The sequence below is a fragment of the Dendrobates tinctorius genome, unplaced genomic scaffold (genome assembly GCF_039654945.1).
Source record: "Dendrobates tinctorius isolate UK_male_01 unplaced genomic scaffold, ASM3965494v1 ptg000143l, whole genome shotgun sequence".
In the NCBI taxonomy this organism is placed as follows: domain Eukaryota; kingdom Metazoa; phylum Chordata; class Amphibia; order Anura; family Dendrobatidae; genus Dendrobates; species Dendrobates tinctorius.
In genome coordinates, this window is record NW_027361810.1 from 6,377,270 (window position 1) to 6,390,748 (window position 13,479).

Consider the following 13,479-nt stretch of genomic DNA (forward strand, 5'->3'; position numbering starts at 1 on the left):
GACAGTCATGTGTGGATTATGCATACAATACAGTCCACTCACCATCCACTCACAAAGTGTGTGTTGTAAAAAAAACAACATTTTATTCTTTGCACACTTCCTTGTAGTAATACAGGCCAATATTAGAACCACACACATACACCACCCGAATCCAGCTGTTGGCAACTAATAGTTACCATCCATTTTCACGTAACCAGAAAGGTTGAGGTCACTTGGAGATCAATAGGGTTACAGTATGTTGTCATCACACAGCTCAAAACTGGTTCAAAATAGTCCTAGGAGACTTCCCAAAGTTATTTTCTGGTCACTTAGAGAATTTTCAGCATCGCAATTTGCTGTGAATTGAATTTTTGGAGAAAATTTTGCAAATCAGGTAAATTTCAATTTTAAATGATTCGCCCAACTCTAATTATGATATTCATGAAGAAGAAAAGGGTCGCAGACATCGGGATGAGTTTTTGCTGCTTTATTGACACATAAAATACATGTCAAGTCGGGATCGTGACAAAAAGAGTGCAGATAGGCTGCCAACGGCCGTTTCGCGCTAGTGCTTTAATAGCGCGAAATGGCCGTTGTCAGCCTATCCGCACTCTTTTTGTCACGATCCCGACTTGACATGTATTTTATGTGTCAATAAAGCAGCAAAAACTCATTCCGATGAGTGCGACCCTTTTCTTCTTCATGGAATTCAAGATTTGATCACTACGAGGTCAAGCACCCAGGAGCTTTGGTGCATTCCTTCTGCCAGCCATATACTGCCAGTATAAGCATGGTAACAGTGGTGCCGCCTGCTTTCTCTCATATTGACTAATTATGATATTACACATCAGAAAATCTCATCATTGCTGTAAAAATGCTAAGTCACTGTATAAATACAATACATTATTTATCCTGCATTTTACTCCAGAGCTGCACTCACTATTCTGCTGGTGCAGTCACTGTGTACATACATTACTGGTCCTGAGTTACATCCTGTATTATACTCCAGAGCTGCACTCTCTATTCTGCTGGTGCAGTCACTGTGTACATACATTACATTACTGATCCTGAGTTACATCCTGTATTATACCCCAGAGCTGCACTCACTATTCTGCTGGTGCAGTCACTGTGTACATACATTACATTACTGATCCTGAGTTACATCCTGTATTATACTCCAGAGCTGCACTCACTATTCTGCTGGTGCAGTCACTGTGTACATACATTACATTACTGATCCTGAGTTACATCCTGTATTATAATGTATGGTACCTAGTGTTCATGCTCAGTCGTCTAGTGAGTCCAGCTCTGGAGTATAATACACACAGTACGTCTGGATGAGCCCAGGACACATATTACTTTTAGTTCATGCACTTGTTATTAATGGTATTGAAGACCTTTACGTAATAATTTCTTTTGAGTGCAATGTCTCACACTTTCGCAAAATATAAAATGCCATCTGAATGTAATCACTAATGCGGCAGATCTGGGGCCGCATGGAAACAGGTTAATGTTTGCACCATGTATGTGAGTGCTTGTACACGTCTGGGAGCGTGTGGAGGGCAGCACATGTGGACAATGTTCTGGGAACATGAAGGAAATTTGTTTAAGAAGAAGAACAAGAAGAAGAAGATCATCCTGAAGAAGTCTATAAATAGAGCCGATACCTTCCAGTGTAGAGCGGCCGCTCGGTGGCCCGGGGCTCCATCTGCTCTAAGCTCTTACTGTATATATAGGTATTTAATCCAGGCAAGTTCGTAACGTATTTTCGCATATTGTGATGCGTGATTTATGGGGGAGAGCTCTGCCATGTGCTGCACATAAATCTTCTCACCACTTCTACACAAAGTATCTTCTGCGCAGTGTAAAAATATACAAAGCGATAGAAAGAAAATATACTGATGGAAACAATGTACTGTATCAAAGTCTGGAATAGATACATAACATATACAAGCTGTACATATATAGCTATACAGTCATATGTAAAAGTTTGGGCACCCTTATTAATGTTAACCTTTTTTCTTTATAACAATTTTGGTTTTTGCAACAGCTGTTTCAGTTTCATATATCTAATAACTGATGGACTCAGTTATATTTCTGTATTCAAATGAGGTTTATTGTACTAACAGAAAATGTGCAATCTGCATTTAAACAAAATTTGACCGGTGCAAAAGTATGGGCACCCTTATCATTTTCTTGATTTGAACACTCCTAACTACTTTTTACTGACTTCCTGAAGCACTAAATTGGTTTTGTATCCTCATTAAGCTTTGAACTTCATAGCCAGGTATATCAAATCATGAGAAAAGGTATTTAAAGTGGAAACTTGCAAGTAGTTCTCCTATTTGATTCTCCTATGAAGAGTGGCATCATGGGCTCCTCAAAACAACTCTCAAATGATCTGAAAACAAAGATTATTCAACACAGCTTTTCAGGGGAAGGATACAAAAAGTTGTCTCAGAGATTTAACCTGTCAGTTTCCACTGTGAGGAACATAATAAGGAAATGGAAGAACACAGGTACAGTTCTTGTTAAGCCCAGAAGTGGCAGGCCAAGAAAAATATCAGAAAGGCAGAGAAGAAGAATGGTGAGAACAGTCAAGGACAATCCACAGACCACCTCCAAAGACCTGCAGCCTCATCTTGCTGCAGATGGTGTCACTGTGCATCGGTCAACAATACAGCGCATGCATAACGCCTTTTTGTATGACCAAACAACTCAATCTTTGTTTCATCAGTCCACAGGACCTTCTTCCAAAATGTAACTGGCTATGAAGTTCAAAGCTTAATGAGGATACAAAACCAATTTAGTGCTTCAGGAAGTCAGTAAAAAGTAGTTAGGAGTGATCAAATCAAGAAAATGATAAGGGTGCCTATACTTTTGCACCGGTCAAATTTTGTTTAAATGCAGATTGCACATTTTCTGTTAGTACAATAAACCTCATTTGAATCCAGAAATATAACTGAGTCCATCAGTTATTAGATATATGAAACTGAAATAGCTGTTGCAAAAACCAAAATTGTTATAAAGAAAAAAGGTTAACATTAATAGGGGTGCCCAAACTTTTACATATGACTGTATATACAGGAGATGCCCAGGTTATACCAGCTGTACATATATAATTATATACAGGAGATGCCCAGGTTATACCGGCTGTACATATATAATTATATACAGGAGATACCCAGGTTATACCAGCTGTACATATATAATTATATACAGGAGATGCCCGGGTTATACCAGCTGTACATATATAATTATATACAGGAGATGCCCGGGTTATACCGGCTGTACATATATAATTATATACAGAAGATGCCCAGGTTATACCGGCTGTACATATATAATTATATACAGGAGATACCCAGGTTATACCAGCTGTACATATATAATTATATACAGGAGATGCCCGGGTTATACCGGCTGTACATATATAATTATATACAGGAGATGCCCGGGTTATACCGGCTGTACATATATAATTATATACAGGAGATGACCAGGTTATACCGGCTGTACATATATAATTATATACAGGAGATGCCCAGGTTATACCAGCTGTACATATATATTTATATACAGAAGATGCCCAGGTTATACCAGCTGTACATATATAATTATATACAGGAGATGCCCAGGTCATACCAACTGTACATATATAATTATATACAGGAGATGCCCAGATTATACCAGCTGTACATATATAATTATATACAGGAGATGCCCAGGTCATACCAGCTGTACATATATAATTATATACAGGAGATGCCCAGGTTATACCAGCTGTACACATATAATTATATACAGGAGATGCCCAGGTCATACCAGCTGTACATATATAATTATATACAGGAGATGCCCAGATTATACCAGCTGTACATATATAATTATATACAGGAGATGCCCAGGTCATACCAGCTGTACATATATAATTATATACAGGAGATGCCCAGATTATACCAGCTGTACATATATAATTATATACAGGAGATGCCCAGGTCATACAAGCTGTACATATATAATTATATACAGGAGAAGCCCAGGTTATACCAGCTGTACATATATAATTATATACAGGAGATGTCCAGGTTATACCAGCTGTACATATATAATTATATACAGGAGATGCCCAGGTTATACCAGCTGTACATATATAATTATATACAGGAGATGCCCAGGTTATACCGGCTGTACATATATAATTATATACAGGAGATGCCCAGGTTATACCGGCTGTACATATATAATTATATACAGGAGATGCCCAGGTTATACCAGCTGTACATATATAATTATATACAGGAGATGCCCAGGTCATACCAACTGTACATATATAATTATATACAGGAGATGCCCAGATTATACCAGCTGTACATATATAATTATATACATGAGATGCCCAGGTCATACCAGCTGTACATATATAATTATATACAGGAGATGCCCAGGTTATACCAGCTGTACACATATAATTATATACAGGAGATGCCCAGGTCATACCAGCTGTACACATATAATTATATACAGGAGATGCCCAGATTGTACCAGCTGTACTTATATAATTATATACAGGAGATGCCCAGGTCATACTAGCTGTACATATATAATTATATACAGGAGATGCCCAGATTATACCAGCTGTACATATATAATTATATACAGGAGATGCCCAGGTCATACCAGCTGTACATATATAATTATATACAGGAGAAGCCCAAGTTATACCAGCTGTACATATATAATTATATACAGGAGATGTCCAGGTTATGCCAGCTGTACATATATAATTATATACAGGAGATGCCCAGGTTATACCGGCTGTACATATATAATTATATACAGGAGATGCCCAGGTTATACCAGCTGTACATATATAATTATATACAGGAGATGCCCAGGTTATACCGGCTGTACATATATAATTATATACAGGAGATGCCCAGGTTATACCGGCTGTACATATATAATTATATACAGGAGATGCCCAGGTTATACCAGCTGTACATATATAATTATATACAGGAAATGCCCAGGTTATACCGGCTGTACATATATAATTATATACAGGAGATGCCCAGGTTATACCAGCTGTACATATATAATTATATACAGGAGATGCCCAGGTCATACCAACTGTACATATATAATTATATACAGGAGATGCCCAGTTTATACCGGCTGTACATATATAATTATATACAGGAGATGCCCAGGTTATACCAGCTGTACATATATAATTATATACAGGAGATGTCCAGGTTATACCAGCTGTACATATATAATTATATACAGGAGATGCCCAGGTTATACCGGCTGTACATATATAATTATATACAGGAGATGCCCAGGTTATACCAGCTGTACATATATAATTATATACAGGAGATGCCCAGGTTATACCAGCTGTACATATATAATTATATACAGGAGATGCCCAGTTTATACCGGCTGTACATATATAATTATATACAGGAGATGCCCAGGTTATACCGGCTGTACATATATAATTATATACAGGAGATGTCCAGGTTATACCAGCTGTACATATATAATTATATACAGGAGATGACCAGGTTATACCGGCTGTACATATATAATTATATACAGGAGATGTCCAGGTTATACCAGCTGTACATATATAATTATATACAGGAGATGACCAGGTTATACCGGCTGTAAATATATATAATTATATACAGGAGATGACCAGGTTATACCGGCTGTACATATATAATTATATACAGGAGATGTCCAGGTTATACCAGCTGTACATATATAATTATATACAGGAGATGACCAGGTTATACCAGCTGTACATATATAATTATATACAGGAGATGCCCATGTTATACCGACTGTACATATATAATTATATACAGGAGATGCCCATGTTATACCGGCTGTACGTATATAGTTATATACAGGAGATGCCCAGGTTATACCAGCTGTACATATATAATTATATACAGGAGATGCCCAGGTTATACCGGCTGTACATATATAATTATATACAGGAGATGTCCAGGTTATACCGGCTGTACATATATAATTATATACAGGAGATGCCTAGGTTATACCAGCTGTACATATATAATTATATACAGGAGATGCCCAGGTTATACCAGCTGTACAGATATAATTATATACAGGAGATGCCCAGGTTATACCGGCTGTACATATATAATTATATACAGGAGATGCCCAGGTTATACCGGCTGTACATGTATAATTATATACAGGAGATGCCCAGGTTATACCAGCTGTACATATATAATTATATACAGGAGATGCCCAGGTTATACCGGCTGTACAGATATAATTATATACAGGAGATGCCCAGGTTATACCAGCTGTACATATATAATTATATACAGGAGATGCCCAGGTTATACCGGCTGTACATGTATAATTATATACAGGAGATGCCCAGGTTATACCGGCTGTACATATATAATTATATACAGGAGATGCCCAGGTTATACTAGAATAATGATATTTTATGTGAGGGCTTATTTCGCAGATCGCACTTGTACCTATTTTAGTTCGGATCCAGGTACAGAGCTTGTCACTGCGAGTCTGTGGGCGAGTGAGCAGATCGGCAGCACTCGGTGCCATCACTGTGCGCTTTTCTTTATGGACTGTTTGTCATTAGAAGCTGAAGAAACCTCCATCAATTTTTTTTCTTTTTTCATACTAGTAAAACTGATGAATTTCTGATGATAAAAACTGATGAAACGCGGACTGTTACGTAAGTATGAGAAATCTCCCTGCTGTGTGAGTGAGGACTGAGGGCCTGCACTGAGTTCTGGGTATTTGCAGTGACAGTGCGCTCGGATCGCTCCCCGCTCTTAGGTCGTGTGCCGTGCACTGCAGGATTGTTGGCCGTGGTCGGTTCACGTCTTCTCCTTTATTATGAAGCCGCTGTCAGTTCTGTTAGGACAATCATGTTGGATCGATACTAACAGTTCTTGGTGGTAAGTTCTATCCTTCCCTGATGTGTCGCCCCCTCCCCCGATATTGCAGAAATATATTGGGCAGACTGAGCTGCGATGTAAAACCACAATCCTGAAGTGCACAAGTACTGACCCATCAGGATCACAGCTGATTATAACTAACCACTTTCCTCCAGGACCCTCCCCGTTTCATGACCGCCAATATCGCCTTGCCTTTATTGCGTTCTCTGCCTACGTCTATAGAGACCCCGGGGCTAATTCCTTAAATACCACTTCCTGCCTAACATAGCAGAAAACGGTCAGGTTAAATTTAGCAAATCCTTAAAAAAAGTTTCTGCAGCATCTGAACAACATATGTGGAAAATAATAGAAACCATCAAGTCGTCAAATGTTATGGGACTGAATGAGTAAAGAAAAGCTGCGTCTATGAAAGGGAAGATCGAAAAGTGAGTCCAATATCACAGACAACTCCTGTCAAGTGTCAGTCTTTTATGCTCTTCATAAGAAATCCCAGGATGAACAAAACACCAGATAGATAAATATATTCCATTAGATTAAGGCCCGATGCTATCGCATCGGGAGGATAGTGATGTAGCGTTGACCATGTATTGTGCGGCACTGTGAGTAGCACACCTTGGCAGTGAAGAAGGCGTCCTGGCGTATTTTAGTGTAAACAGATACTAATTGGCCCTGTAATTGCCCAGCAGTAGATATGAAGTGGTAGCGGCAAACTGGCCCCGTAATTGCCCAGCAGTAGTTATGAAGTGGTAGTTGGCAAATTGGCCCTGTAATTGCCCAGCAGTAGTTATGAAGTGGTAGCGGCAAATTGGCCCTGTAATTGCCCAGCAGTAGTTATGAAGTGGTAGTGGCAAATTGGCCCTGTAATTGCCCAGCAGTAGTTATGAAGTGGTAACGGCAAATTGGCCCTGTAATTGCCCAGCAGTAGTTATGAAGTGGTAGTTGGCAAATCGGCCCTGTAATTGCCAAGCAGTAGTTATGAAGTGGTAACGGCAAATTGGCCCTGTAATTGCCCAGCAGTAGTTATGAAGTGGTAGTTGGCAAATCGGCCCTGTAATTGCCCAGCAGTAGTTATGAAGTGGTAACGGCAAATTGGCCCTGTAATTGCCCAGCAGTAGTTATGAAGTGGTAGCGGCAAATTGGCCCTGTAATTGCCCAGCAGTAGTTATGAAGTGTTAGTTGGCAAATTGGCCCTGTAATTTCCCAGCAGTAGTTATGAAGTGGTAGTGGCAAATTGGCCCTGTAATTGCCCAGCAGTAGTTATGAAGTGGTAGTTGGCAAATTGGCCCTGTAATTGCCCAGCAGTAGTTATGAAATGGTAGTGGCAAATTGGCCCTGTAATTGCCCAGCAGTAGTTATGACGTGGTAGCGGCAAATTGGCCCTGTAATTGCCCAGCAGTAGTTATAAAGTGGTAATGGCAAATTGGTCCTGTAATTGCCCAGCAGTAGTTATGAAGCGGTAGCGGCAAATTGGCCCTGTAATTGCCCAGCAGTAGTTATGAAGTAGTAGCGGCAAATTGGGTCTGTAATTGCCCAGCAGTAGTTATGAAGTGGTAGCGGCAAATTGGTCCTGTAATTGCCCAGCAGTAGTTATGAAGTGGTAGCGGCAAATTGGGTCTGTAATTGCCCAGCAGTAGTTATGAAGTGGTAGCGGCAAATTGGCCCTGTAATTGCCCAGCAGTAGTTATGAAGTGGTAGCGGCAAATTGGGTCTGTAATTGCCCAGCAGTAGTTATGAAGTGGTAACGGCAAATTGGCCCTGTAATTGCCCAGCAGTAGTTATGAAGTGGTAGCGGCAAATTGGCGCTGTAATTGCCCAGCAGTAGTTATGAAGTGGTAACGGCAAATTGGCCCTGTAATTGCCCAGCAGTAGTTATGAAGTGGTAGCGGCAAATTGGCCCTGTAATTGCCCAGCAGTAGTTATGAAGTGGTAATGGCAAATTGGCGCTGTAATTGCCCAGCAGTAGTTATAAAGTGGTAATGGCAAATTGGTCCTGTAATTGCCCAGCAGTAGTTATGAAGTGGTAGCGGCAAATTGGCCCTGTAATTGCCCAGCAGTAGTTATGACGTGGTAGTGGCAAATTGGCCCTGTAATTGCCCAGCAGTAGTTATGACGTGGTAGCGGCAAATTGGCCCTGTAATTGCCCAGCAGTAGTTATGAAGTGGTAGTTGGCAAATTGGCCCTGTAATTGCCCAGCAGTAGTTATGAAGTGGTAGTGGCAAATTGGCCCTGTAATTGCCCAGCAGTAGTTATGACGTGGTAGCGGCAAATTGGCCCTGTAATTGCCCAGCAGTAGTTATAAAGTGGTAATGGCAAATTGGTCCTGTAATTGCCCAGCAGTAGTTATGAAGCGGTAGCGGCAAATTGGCCCTGTAATTGCCCAGCAGTAGTTATGAAGTAGTAGCGGCAAATTGGGTCTGTAATTGCCCAGCAGTAGTTATGAAGTGGTAGCGGCAAATTGGTCCTGTAATTGCCCAGCAGTAGTTATGAAGTGGTAGCGGCAAATTGGGTCTGTAATTGCCCAGCAGTAGTTATGAAGTGGTAGCGGCAAATTGGCCCTGTAATTGCCCAGCAGTAGTTATGAAGTGGTAGCGGCAAATTGGGTCTGTAATTGCCCAGCAGTAGTTATGAAGTGGTAACGGCAAATTGGCCCTGTAATTGCCCAGCAGTAGTTATGAAGTGGTAGCGGCAAATTGGCGCTGTAATTGCCCAGCAGTAGTTATGAAGTGGTAACGGCAAATTGGCCCTGTAATTGCCCAGCAGTAGTTATGAAGTGGTAGCGGCAAATTGGCCCTGTAATTGCCCAGCAGTAGTTATGAAGTGGTAACAGCAAATTGGCGCTGTAATTGCCCAGCAGTAGTTATAAAGTGGTAATGGCAAATTGGTCCTGTAATTGCCCAGCAGTAGTTATGAAGTGGTAGCGGCAAATTGGCCCTGTAATTGCCCAGCAGTAGTTATGAAGTGGTAGAGGCAAATTGGCCCTGTAATTAGACACCGGCAGTGAACAGGCAGAGGAGCAAGGCAACACGTCCGCACAGCAAGTCAGCGTGAGGTAAATGATGAAATTCCGCGGGATCCAAGATGGCGTCGGCGAAATCTCGCGAGATTTCGCCGAAGCCATTCTGGATCCCGACGTCGTCCATGCCGGTGACATGTTCTTGCAGCGACGCCATCTTGAGTATCGCGGGATTTCGCAGATCCAAAATGGCATCGCCGCAAGAACATGTCGCCGGCGTGGACAATGTCTGGATCCAAGACGGCGCCGGCGGAAGAAGTCGGAGATCGTGGAGCAGCGGCGATGACGGCGTGAGTATGAGAGACGGAGTGAGAGAAAGGGTCGTATGTGGAGTGTAAGAGGGGGGGACGTGAGTGGAGATGGTGAAAGGTGAGAGGAGTGTGTGTTAAGGAGGAGTGTGTGTTGAGGGTTAACATGGCAAGAGGTGTGTGGTGGATGTGACGTCACCAAGTTACAACCGGACGGAAGCTGCATTACAACCGGACGGAAGCTGCTTAGCGCATTTATTATTATAGATTACTTATCTGCTGTGAAACATTGGAAGCAGTGAAGCTGCATACCGGGACTCATACAGTCTATCAATAAACAGAAGTATTTGATATAAGTGTTGGATCCACTGACAATTTTGCAAATTTTCCCTCCTATAAATAATGGAGAGATCTGAAATTTTTATCGTAAATACACTTCATCTGTGATAGGCAGAATTTTAAAATTCACACCAGAAAATCACATTGATTGTTACATAATTAATTTGCATTTTATTGTATGAAATAAGTATTTGATACAATAGAAAAACAGAACTTAATATTTGGTCCAGAAACCTTTGTTTGCAGTTAAAGAGGTCGGACGTTTCCTGTGATTCTTGACCAGGTTTGCTGACACTGCAGCAGGGATTTTGGCCCCCTCCTCCATACAGATACTCTTCAGATCCGTCAGGATTAGGGCTGTCGCTGGGCAACATTGAATTTCAGCTTATTCCAAAGACTTTCTATTGGGTTCAGGTCTGGAGACCACTCCAGGACCTTGAAATGCTTCATACAAAGCCACTCCTTAGTTGTCCTGGCTGTGTGTTTTGGGTCATTTTCATGTGGGAAGAACCAGCCATGACCCATCTTCATTGCTCTTACTGAGGGAAGGAGGTTGTTGGCCCAAATCTCACAATACATGACCCCATCCATCCTCCATTCAATACGGTGCATTCATACTGTTCCCTTGGCAGAAAAACACCCCCAAAGTATGATGTTTCCCCCACCATGCTTCACAGTTGGGATGGTGTCATTGGGGTTGTACTCATCCTTCTTCTTCCTCGAAACACAGCAAGTGGAGTTGATACCAAAAAGTTTTATTTTGGTTTCATCTGACCACATGACCTCCTCCCTGCCTCCTCTGTATCATCCAGATGGTCATTGGTGAACTTCAAACAAGCCTGGACATGTGCTGGTGTGAGCAGGGGGACTTTGTGTGCCCTGCAGGATTTTTGCTACTAACAGTAATGTTTGAGACTGTGATCCCCACTTTCTTCAGGTCATTGACCAGGTCCTGTCATGTAGTTCTGGACTAATTCCTGATCTGACTCAGAATCATCCTTACTCCATGAGGCAAAATTGTGCTTGGAGCCCCAGACTGAGGAAAATTGACAGTCATCTTATGTTTCTTCCATTTTCTAATAATTGTACCACCAGTTGTTGCCTTTGTGAGGGAGAGCCAGAGCTGTAGTCATGGCCAAGGACAACGGGGCTTCTAGGCCCTGGCCTTCCATCACATGAAAATAATGTCCATAAGTCAGTATACCTGTGACATCAGGTCCATCATCATCAGGATCTCTTCTGCCCCACTGTAGGCTGTCTGCAAACGTTTTCACTTGGATGGAGACACAGTCCATTTCAACTTGAAACTGAACAACTTTACCTTTTTCATTTCTCAGCACATCCCAGGATTTCACAGCATTACCACAATAGGGAAAGATTTTATTAACTTTTTAGATATTACCAATTTACCATCTCTCATCAGGGACACCATATAATTACTAAAACTTTTTTTTTTTTTTAAAGACGTGGACTCTAATAGTTACATCTAGAGTTGAGCGACTTTGGTCGGATCGGGTTTCCTGAAACCCCAATGAAACAAAATTTGAGTTGGATGAAACTGGTCCGACTAGGGCAAAAAAAGTCGGAGTTTCGTCCGAAACCCGACCCCAATGCAAGTCAATGGGAAATAAAAGTCGGCATTGAGCGGATGACATTTGCCCTAGTCGGACCAGTTTCATCCGACTCAAATTTTGTTTCAGTCGGGTTTCACGAAACCCGATCCGACCAAAGTCGCTCAACTCTAGTTACATCCCTTTTTCTAGCGGTCTGGAAATTTCAACAGATAAAACGGAACTGCAGCAATGATGTTGATTTTGAATCACAAGCCAATATCGTGAATGAGCGTTTTCACAGTTACCCCCAAAGGGCTTAACAAGCGCGCGTATCAGAAAACGAAGAACTTATCACAAAAACAGCGCATCCAGCTCAAAACTGCCCCACACGCTACCGCAGGCGATGACTTTAATTTTCTCACAACTTTTAATTCTGCTCATCAGTCCATTCGTAACTCGCTGCTTAGACATTGGCACATTTTTGTAAAAGATCCAATTCTTTGTTCTGTCATTCCTAAACAGCCTAAAGTTACCTCCAGGCGAGCCCATACATTGGGAACCGTGCTAGCCCCCAGCCGCATCAGTAAACTTTCACATAAAAAAGGGAGTTTTAAATGCTTTGCAAGAAGATGCCTTTGTTACAAAAGCATTAAACATAACACCCAAACTTTTATATATCCAACCATATAGGTGAAGTTTTTTTCTATCAAGTCAAATATGAACTGTCAATTTCACCTCATTATGACCCTCAATGCCAATGTGGCCGGCAATACGTGGGCAGGACCACCCGGACCCTACACCGGAGGCTTCATTCTCATCGCTCCAATATTGTGAAAGGTTTCCTGAAGCATGGTTTATCCCGACATTACGTGTTCGTACACGGTAAGAATGCCGCAGGCATCCCCATCACACCAAGTGCATCAATTTCACTTGAACTCCCAAACCCTATGGAAACCTTCAAGAGAAAAGCAATAGAGTGGATTCAATGAAATGACTGAGATGTTTATTTCATTATGTATTTTATTCTATTTATGGACACCCAATCTTTTGTCTCTGTACAGTTCGCTCCGTAGGGTCACAAATCATCTTTCTTATGTATCTGAATTCCCTTCTGATTGCTAATTTAATATACAATTGTATTGATATCCCCATTTTTAACTCTATATGTTTTATCCCAAATAATGGATATGTAAATGGTCTGGCATCCAATGTATCTACTCTGAAGAGTTCTTCTTATAATTTTCTTGATTTTAAACTATTTGTTGCTTATTGTTATTTTTTTCATAATTTATGCAAATTTTAATCCCCATTTTTATTGTCAGCCTCTTTAACCTCCTTTTTTTTTTCAAAAATATATACCTGTGCAAAATAGA